The sequence below is a fragment of the Nannospalax galili genome, unplaced genomic scaffold, assembly GCF_000622305.1.
Source record: "Nannospalax galili isolate Female #2095 unplaced genomic scaffold, S.galili_v1.0 scaffold312, whole genome shotgun sequence".
In the NCBI taxonomy this organism is placed as follows: Eukaryota; Metazoa; Chordata; class Mammalia; order Rodentia; family Spalacidae; genus Nannospalax; species Nannospalax galili.
Genome location: NW_008335967.1, coordinates 4,869,809 through 4,880,416, shown reverse-complemented (window position 1 = coordinate 4,880,416; position 10,608 = coordinate 4,869,809). Strand labels below are relative to the sequence as shown.

General features: G+C 45.6%; 1 protein-coding gene across 2 annotated transcripts in view; it reads left to right on the top strand.

The window, feature by feature from the left end:
• Lhfpl3 (LHFPL tetraspan subfamily member 3) overlaps positions 1–10,608 on the top strand; it is a 641,410-nt gene that overhangs the window by 561,135 nt on the left and 69,667 nt on the right. The window lies entirely within an intron of this gene.

Below are 10,608 nucleotides of genomic sequence, written 5' to 3'. Positions count from 1 at the left end.
ACACACACACACACACACACACACACACACACACACACACACAATGCCCAGCACTAAGAACCAGGGCACACATGACTGTCAGCTTGGCATGTGCCAGAGGAGCTGGGAGTCGAGGGGGATGCATTGGGTTATTGTTCTCAGACAATGAGCTGCGGATTGTCAGCTTTTGGGATGCGAGGCACGTGTCCAATCTCTAACTGCAACACACCACTCCAAGGTGTGGAGCCACCAGGGCTTCTCCATGCAGGCCAGGACCTCCACCAAGGACTGGGCTGTTCCATGTTCTCTGGGGCCAAGGGTCTTAAATGGACTATTTCTCTGTCATTCTCCATAGGCATCTATGGTCCCAGGTTACAGGGCTAAGTGAGCCATGGAAAGAGGTGACAATTTTCTCATTTATTTACTTTCTCTTTGTACATATGTATATGATGATAAAAACACATATGTGAGGAATAAAACATATTATAAAAGAGAAAAGATAATGGGCTTTAAGCCAGGACTGTGCTATAACAGGCTTTCCTTGTACGTGCACACACACACACACACACACACACACACACACACACACACAATTCATTTTGATATCTCTTGATTCTACACAAACTATATTTCCATTTTGAATGGAAAATATTGAATTTGAGTGGGAAAATTAAATTTCTAGAATAAATAAATTGGTGGGAGATATTTGTGCCCAAAAAGAGTATACTTGGAACATGTAAAATATAATCCTGAGGCTACAGTGGCAAAATGCTTACCTAGCATGTATGACTTCCTAGATTCAATCCCCGGCACCACAAATTATACAATCCTATCTTACTGCCTTTTCTCTACTACACAAGTGTGTACACACACACACACACACACACACACACACACGCACACACCTAGCTGCAATTTGGAGGTAGAAACTACTTTGTGTTCTCAATTCCATTGAACTTTTAAGTGTGAATTGAAGGTATTTAATTGTATCTTCTGAAGTTATAAGAATTTATAATCAAAGGTGCTCTCAGGACATGTGATCAAGCACTGCTCAAGCCTCTACAGTGTTAAGACCCCAACCCACTACGTAGACATGCAGGAAACCAAAAGTTATTAGAGATGGAACTTTCCCTCCAAACCCCTTAGCTTATAGAAGATAACTGAGACCACAAAAGAGAAAACAGTTTGTCCCAGATGGAGTGGAGCCTGGATCCTCCTCTTTTCATCAAAGCATCTTATTGGTGCAGTATCCCAGCTCCTTTCTCTCTGGATTGTAACCTCACACACAGATCCAGGAGAACTTTGTAAAAGTGAAAGTGAATTCATATCCAGGAAAAAAAGTAAAAAATGAAAGTAAATGAGTCTGCAGGCCAAGAAAGGACCCAGGTCCTATTCCTGGCTCTGTCACCGAAGACAAAGGCAAGCTAAAGAAAGTTAGTGTGGCTCTCTAGCCCATTGACTTCTCATTTGTAAGTTCAGAACAGCTCACTGTGAGAAGTGCATGGCATCAAGAGAGCTCATTAACCGTGGGTTGTTTCTTATGCAGTTTCCTCCTGCATTTTCCACTGTAAGTTATAGGAAAAGTTAAGGTCAGGCTGTAACACGTAGGGACAGCCTGAAGGAACAAGAGCCCTAGGTGTTTCTGTTACTAACTGAAAAAGAACATGAGCAAAGAAGGAAAAAGTGCAAATGAGAAATGGGTGCCCTGCCCCCTTTACATGGACCTAGCAAACTCACATAGACATGGCAGACTTCAGATGATCTGATTTCATAAATATGTGAAAATTGCAGAAAATGTGCAAGTCTCTTCATTTGGTATCCTCTCCTTCCCAAGACACTGCTCACTGGTTGGAGCTCTGGAACTTACAAAACCTCCAGTAGGTGAAAGTTGCAGTCTTTCTTTCCCAGTGTGCTGCTAAGTAAGTTACTGAAGCCAGACAACTCTGTGGCAAGAATAGAAGCACACACATCAGTGTCCGACTCCGTTCTAAGCTACATCTCTTTGTTTGTACAGTTATGGAAATGCAAATGTTGACCAAATATGCAAGGTCAACCCATAGAATTTTTGTAGCATCTTTATGATAAATTTTTTTAGGAGGCAAAGAATTGTCACTGAATTTAATAATTTCACCAACTTGAGATTTGGGGGTTTTGTTTTTGATGTTGAATACAATTTTTTCCAAAATAGCAGACCTACTCTGCAACAACATTTCCCAGATCTGACAGTGATTCAAGTTGAGTTGGAGGAACAGAACAGGGTGTAGGCCACAGAGGTGATAATTTTGTGTGTACTTTTTTAATTCAAATGGTACTGGGCAACTATAACACAGCAAAGAATTGTGGCCTCAGTAAGTATTGCCGGGATAGACTTTCAGCTGTGGAATTTTGGATAAGAGGCTGCTCAGGGGTATCATGTCTGGCAGAGAAGTGTGGAGGGACTCTTAAAGCTGCATTTGATGGCACTTCACTTGAGATTGAGAAATGACAATCCAACCTGTTACGTTGAGGCAGCAGCTGTTAGGAACTGAGAATGAATCTACAGCCCATTCTTACCTATCATGGCTGCCCTGGTGTTTCCAGCCCCCAGTAGACAGGTATAACACTGAAAAGGTTAAGTGGTACCTTCAGGAATCACAAAAGGCCAGTCAATCATCCCCAGTGATGCCGAGCAGACAGGTGGATGTGAGCTCCTCCCTCGATCGATTTCTCCCTTTGCCAAAGATCTCCCTGAATGAATCAGCCAGCTGGGGATTAGGAAGACGTGGGGATTTTTTGTTTTGTTTTGATTTGCTTTGTTTTTTGTTTGTTTGGTTGGTTGATTTCAGGGTTTTTTCTTTTTGGTTTTTGTTTTGTTTTGTTGTTTTGTTTTTAAGGCTTGTTCCAAGTCCATCCTTCCTGGTCGTTGGAGATCTAAGAAAACTGTTGTCTTATTGAGACCTCTAGTGGTGAATTTGGGAACTGCAGGTGAAGGAAAGGGCAGGGGCAGGAAGGGTTCCTCTGAGAACCTACCGCTGTTATCAGAGCCTCAGTCTCAAGTTCTTCCTAAGTGGCAGAAAGGGAGCACTGCGGCTGAGACCCCTGACATATCAGCTATGGGCTTGGTGACCTGTCGCCATGTGCATATGCCCAGCGGTCATTTCAAAGACAGAACCCATCGCTGGCTACCCATGCTGTAGGGGAGTGTACCTACTTTAGCACTGCTGTTCCAGAATAGTTCTGTAACCTATTGGAAGCTCTAGATTTGTCCAATCCTTTGTTTCTTTTCCCTAGAGGAGGCTTGAAACCAAACTGACCTTCCTGAAGTCATAGAGCCACCCCACAGAACTTGAGAATGGACAGGAACACATCTGTCCACATGTGTTCCCAGGGGGCCCTGTAGATTGCCCTGGTGCCTGGGGGTTAGTGGCCCTGCACTGCAGTTCCAGTCTTTCCCCTTCCAGACAAGAAACAAACCTGCCACCACTGGTGCTTCCAGCACTGATTCTGAGGACTTCCCCACAAGTATAAGTGGGTTATGCCTGATTGACAAGAAACTAAATTATTTTAATTGTTCTAAACCAGTGGTTCTCCAAATGCAGCTCCCAGACCAGCTGCAGCACCACCCAGGAGCTTGTTAGAAATGTTTGGGATCCAGACCTAGGAATCAGACACTGGCAGCCAGACTTGGAAACTCCCCATGACAGGGAAGGTTCTGAGAGCCACTGCGGCAAACACCGATTTCCAGGTGCCAGTAGATAGAAAACCACAACTCTTTATTTAAAATATGGGTTCTGATCCTATATCCTACCAGATCTGGGAGAGATCTCTGTAAGTATCTCAGTTTCCCCAGGTCTGTGGCTGGAATCCTATTGTCCCTTTCAAAAATTTAGTTTTTGCTGCCCCTATAAAGGAACACTGCAGTGAAGAGTCCAAAAATGAAAAAGATGTAGACTACTGAGAGAGCGGGAGAGCAGGAGGCCTGTGGCTACCGGGTGCTGGGCAGGGAGCCTGCTCCCTGTGAGTCTGAATCTCTGGGCAGGAAATTGAGGGCCATTTTAGGCTGGGAGTCTAGCCCACAAGATTCTTTTCTCCTCCCTCTTTCCATACCTAGAGGTGCTTTCCCAGTAGGACCCAGGAGGAGAGTTGATTATATGCCACTGGAAAAAAAGATTTTCAAACTTTAAGGTTATGGACTGAGGATGTAGCTCAGTTGATAAAGTGCTTGCCTAGTGTGCCAGATAGCTTTGGTGTCAACTTGACACACCTGAGTTGAGGGAGCCTCAATTGGGGATTGGAACTGCTTCCATTGGACTGGCCTGTGGCCATGTCCATGGGGCACCTTCTTGATTGTTGAGTGATGTGGGAGATCCCAGCTCACTGTGGGTGGTGCCACCCCTGGGCAGGTGGGCCTGTGTTATGTAAGAAAGCAGGCTGAGCCAGGGCTAGGGAGCAAGTCAGTAAGCAGCATTCCTCCATGGCCTGTGCTCCAGCTCCTGCCTTCAGGTTCCTGCCCTGAGTTCCTACCTTGGGCTCCCTGATGAACTGTGACCTGGAGATGTAAACTAAATAAACCCTTTCCTCTTCAAGTTGGTATTGGTCAGAGTGTTTTTCACAGCAATGGAGAAGCAAACTAGGATACCTAGCATGCATGAAACCCTGGGTTCAGTCTCTAGCACAGCATAATCCCAGTTTGGGGGCACACACCTATAATCCTGGTACTTAGGAGGTAGAGGTAGGAAGATCAGAAATTCAGAGTCATCCTCCACTATATGGAAAATCTGAGGCCAACCTAATATCATGAGACAACGTCAAAAAATAAAATTGAATCTAAAATGTGTGACTACAAGTACACTTGGATTTTACAGCCATTGTCTTAGTCACAGTGAGAAAAAAGATCAGTTTGTATTTGTGACAAAGTTGTGAAAGTCAGGTTCCAACTCGCTCTACAGCCCTGGGCCTCTGAGAGCTCCAGAAGAGACTTGCCACTATGACTCTGTTCCATTTGACTCCATCATCTAACCACACTGACACCCAAGCTCTCTTCAGGGCACCCACACCTTGGAGTGCTAATTTGTTGAGAGGGGCCCTAAAACTTTATGAGATCCCATTTTCAAGCCTCTGATAACTTCCTGCTGACACTTGTGGTCACTAGTCACCTAAGGTACTCCCATGGTGTGGTCATCTTCTGTGGCCATTCTCCTCCGGCTATGGCCACTCTCCTGCTCTCTTAGTTCCTCCGATCAGTCGTCCGGTCTGGACCCCAGGGCTGGGGAGGAGACTGTGTCAGCAGAGCCACATTCAGACACAGGAGACCAGGTTCAGTGACACAGATCTGGTTTATTGCAGGAAGGCACAAGCTTATATAGGGGTAGTGGTCCAATCACAGCACAGCAAGTAGTTTAAAGGTGAGGTATCCAAGGGTGGTGCACAGTACAGTAAGTAGTTTAAAGGTGAGGTATCCAAGGGTGGTGCACAGTACAGCAAGTAGTTTAAAGGTGAGGTATCCAAGGGTGGTGATTAGGGAGTGGCGAGCTCTAGGCATCAGTCTCATGATCTGCCAATGGGAGCAAAATGTCACAGGCATTCCTTGTGGCTCCAGCAGTCGAGCCATTGCCTCAAGCCTGCTGTATGGCTGTCAATAAGACTTTCACCGTAGGCTCAAGCCTGTCTCCCACATCTCCCCCTTTTTTTTTATTAAAGGTGAGGTATAGTTTAGAATACATAGCATATTGATATCAGTCCAGATACATCAAGGCAAAGTACAATGGCTCAGGGGGTGATTGTGTCAAGAGCCCCCTCCCTCTAGATGGTGAGCTTCCTTAAGAACAGGTTGTGCCAACTCCATGCCGACCAGTGGGAGTCGAGATTCTTTGCCTCGACATTGTTGTCCCCACCTCAATGGTCACCCAACATAATGGACTGTGCCTGTCTTAGGTTGTCCCATCTCTCAGGATCTTACCCATCATTAACTACCAGCCCTCGAAGGGTGGGTCCCTTGTGTGGTTTGGCAGAGGAAGAGGCAGTACATCCAGTATTAGCTTGTTTAAAGGCCTCCACAGGGGTCAAAAATTTGTTGAAACTCATCAGAGGCCAATTATAGGTTGGTAATGGCAAGGAACAGTAGGACCTTGTTTGCAGAGACATGCCTGGCAAGATCTGGAGGTGGCTCAACAGATAACTGAACTAGCCTTAACAAAATTAACAATACAGTGTCCAAAAATCAGGAGACGGTTTAATAAAGCAAGGGGAACAATCAAGGCAGACAGAAGTGTGGTACATCTGTAGTTCAGGGAACCATTGGCCAGGGGGTGTAGATTTTCATGTGGAATTTATCTCCTTTTCATTGGCTACATTAATAATACATCAAGTAATGTTGATGGGTTGGTGAGGGTTAACAAGAGTTGCTAGTGCTTGAGAGTTAACAATACTGATAACATAAATAATAAGGAACATAGACAAAGGTTTTCCTCCAAATTGAGGGCTTAGCTGAGCTGATGTCTCTATTTGTGGAGTGAAATGTTCAAGGTCTCCCCAGGTTGGTGGCTTTTGTTGTCTGTGACATTGGGTTGGTCTCTTGGTGGTTGAGAGGTGTGTCACTTCCTCCAGGGTCAGGGCTACCATCTCTGGGGTCAGCGGTTGTGGAGGGAGGTTTTCCATAGCAGGCAAGTCTGATATTCCAGGCTGGGATCCCCCCAATGCTTTATTGCTGGTGGGAGGCCATTGGAGTCAAACTTTAGAAAGTTTAATACAAATAGAGCTCGTTATATAACAAAATTGGAGTCCTTATAGGAGGGTCCTTTATCATTGTCTTCCCCTATTTTCTGTATTTGTTTAATGAGTGTTTGGTGGGAACGTTCAACAATCCCTTGACCCTGAGGATTATAAGGGATACCAGTTATATGCCTAATATTCCAGTCAGAGCAAAAATGGCTGAAGATAGCAGAAACATAACAAGGACCATTATCTGATTTAATTTGCCAAGAAATTCCCATAAGGACCATGGCATATTTGACAGACCTTATGGCATGAGAAGCTGTCTCACCAGAGTAGGCCAATGCAAAATGGGACTATTATCTGTTTTTATTTGCCAAGGAATTCCCATAAGGACCATGGCATATTTGACAGTCCTTATGGCATGAGAAGCCATCTCACCAGAGCAGGCCAACGCAAAATGGACACTGGAATGTCAATAATAAGATGGATATACTTGAGCTTGCCAAAAGGAGAAAAATGAGTGACGTCCATTTGCCATATCTTGTTGGGGCCAAGGCCCCTAGGGAGAGTTCCAGAGGGTTGTAATGGTCCCAGAGGTAAAAGAGGGGCACAAGAGGAGCATGCATGGACCAAATGTTTACAGCTCTGAATCGGCAAGGTAGGGAGGAGCTTGGGGAGAAAGGTGGAAGTGGGTGTGTAAGTCTCTAGCTTGTTGAATTAGGGTGGAGTCTAGGGTGGTACTCAGGACCAGCTTGTCAATGGCAGCATTGCCCTCTGCCAGAAGCCCCAGGAGACTGGTATGAGACCACAAGTGTTGAATATACCAAGGGGCAGAGCGCTGCTCAAGTAATAGTTGTAATGAAGAGAGTAACAAATCAAGGCGGGGCCAGGAAGCTGCAAAGGCCAGATGTTGTAGAGTCTGAACTACATAAGCACTGTCAGAAAAAATATTACAGGGAGTTGTAGGGAGATCCTGAAATACCTGTAACATGGCTAAGAGCTCTCCAAGCTATACAGATCCCTGGAAAGGGAAAACCTTATGTGAGGAGAGTTGTCCTTCCTGGTAAATTACATAACCAAATTTGCATTTACTAGAATCAGTAAAGATTAAGGAGCTTTAGGAAGAGGGTTACGCGTTGGGAATGCCTGGGGAAATAGGGACAGGGGAAGCTGTCTTATTCCTTGAAGGAGTTTATGTTTAGGATAATGATTGTCATATTTCCCCTGATAGACTAGTAGAAGAGTTTGGAAGCCAGGGTTGTCAAGGAACAATGACTGGAGCATGTGAAGTGGAAGGGGAAGAACCAACGATTTGGGTTCCCTAACAGCTTCATATGCTCATTAATAGCCCTTAAATCATGTAAAAGTCTCCACTTTCCTGATCTCTTTTGTATAACAAAAATGGGAGAATTATGAGGACTAAGTGAGGGCTCAATGTGACCCAAGGATAACTGTTCCTGGACCAAGGAGATCAAATGAGCTAATTTATGTGAAGGAAGAGGCCACTGCTCCACCCATATGGGAGCTTTAGTGTCCCATGTTAGTTTGATGGGAGGTGGCTTGGGCAGAGGAGCAGTGGCCATTAGAATTGGGGGTGAGGGTGGGGGGGATTAACTAACCGATGGTCTACAATGTGGTCATCATAAAAGGCTTTGTCATTGGTAGTTAGAACAACCTCCATGTTGCAGAGGATATCTCTCCCCCACAGGTTATGGGGAAGCCCTGCAGCTAGGAGCGGTTTAATAGCTCCTGTATTGCCATTTGGGTCAGTCCAGACCACAGGACATTGGACTGTAAAGTATTTTGTAAGCCCCCAACACCTTGTATAGGGGGTCCAGGCTTATGATGCCAATGAGACAAGGCTTCTTCCTGGTATCATCCATTGGATGTAGGGGGTGTATTCCCTTACTTCATCTCTTTGGAGTGGGGCTGAGAGGTGCCCCATTGCCCATTTAAAGGTACCTTTTGTATGGGTTTACCATCTGCATTCACCTTAGACCTACATTCTCTTGCCCAATGAAAGCTTTTGGGGCATCTCAGGCATTTTGAAGGGGGAACCTGGCTCCTTTTGGCCTCTTTCATAATCTTATTAGGACAGGTACATAACCAATGGCCCTGTCCCCTGCAGGCCCAACATTTGCCTTTTTCCAGCTCAGCCTGAGGCTTATGAGCAGCCAGTACCCCAGCAAGGGCCACGGCATGGGCCCAAGCGGTCCCCACATCTCGGCAGGCCAGAATCCATTCAGAGACATCCTTGTGTCTAATGGGTCCTATGGCAAGGTGACACTCTGTAGAGCAGCCTTCACACACAAGATCCTTGAGCAAGGCATTGGCAGCTTTCTGATGAATGATCTTTCTATTTATACTTTGTTGGCATCTCTCAACAAAATCAGAGAAAGACTTGCCTGGTTTTTGTATTAATTTGGTTAATTTGGTATCACCGCGAGTTGGCATACTTCGAAAAGCACAAAGTGCGCAAAGCCGTACTTGTTCAAAGTAGTGGGGAGGTCCCTGTGCCTGAGCTTGGGGGGGTCTCAAAATTGCCACGTCCTACTAGAGCATCAATTCCGTTTTGGATGTTGGTATTTCTATTGCACTCTGCCTGTTGTTCACATTCATCTTCGTAAGCAGCTTTCCATAAAAGGAAATTGCCTCCCTGTAAGCAGGCATAGGCGATATTCTGCCAATCATAGGGGGTATTGGCCAAATGACTGATTGTATCTAATAACTTACCAAACCAGGGGGAGTGAATGCCATCCTCAATTGCTGCCTTATGCAGCTTCCTTAGCTATTGCACTCTGCCTGTTGTTCACATTCATCTTCGTAAGCAGCTTTCCATAAAAGGAAATTGCCTCCCTGTAAGCAGGCATAGGCGATATTCTGCCAATCATAGGGGGTATTGGCCAAATGACTGATTGTATCTAATAACTGACCAAACCAGGGGGAGTGAATGCCATCCTCAATTGCTGCCTTATGCAGCTTCCTTAGGGTATGGTATTGTGAGAATATGGATTCCAGACTTTGGGGTTCTGTTGTCCCTGATTGACAGTAACTGGGAAGAACTGTAGAAAATCTCCCATTGTATCATAGAACAGGGGCCTAGGTGGGAGGGGCTTCCATTCCTCCTCCAGAAGGGAGGGGTAGATGGACTGGAGGGGAAATTCCTTAAAGCTAGTGCAAGATGGTGGAAAGTAGCCATTGCCCTGTAATGGCAGAGCAGAGGCTGCCCTAACTTCCTGTTTTCCATCAAAGCTAATACAAGATGGCGGAGGGTAGCCACTGCCCTGTAATGATGGAGCAGAGGCTACCCTAACTTTCTGTTTTCCATCAAAGCTAATACAAGATGGTGGAGGGTAGCCACTGCCCTGTAATGGCAGAGCAGAGGTTGCCCTAACGTCCTGTTTTCCATCAAAGCTAATACAAGATGGCACAGGGTAGCCACCACTTAGCATCATTAACAGTCATAGTTTTATCAGAACAAGAATCTGTTAGTTTTGTTTTAACTGGAAATGCCTGGGACAGGCCATCCCCAGCATCCTGTTGTTGTATTTGCTCATCTATCTCCTTAAATAGTGGATTGTCCTGTTCAGGGGCTTTGGGGGAAACCCCCTGAAGGGAGGCCAGAATGGCTGTCACAACAGGGTAGAATAGCCCAGACTGTGGGCATCCCTCCCTGACTACTCTGGGCCAAGAACAAAATGCAACCCCATTGTTCAGGATCCCAGCAACAAAAATCTGTAAACCAGGGGGCAAGAGATAGTACTTCATCTAAAACCTTAGTTACATCCTTTTCTGTTACCCTAATTTGCCTACTCCTGAGGAGAGAAACCAGTGCAGCAGTGCAAGGGCTGGTAGCAGCTGGATGACTATTCCCCATACCGGAGGTCACTCACCCTGCAAGACGTACCCAAAGGGACTCAGGAACCATTCAGGAAG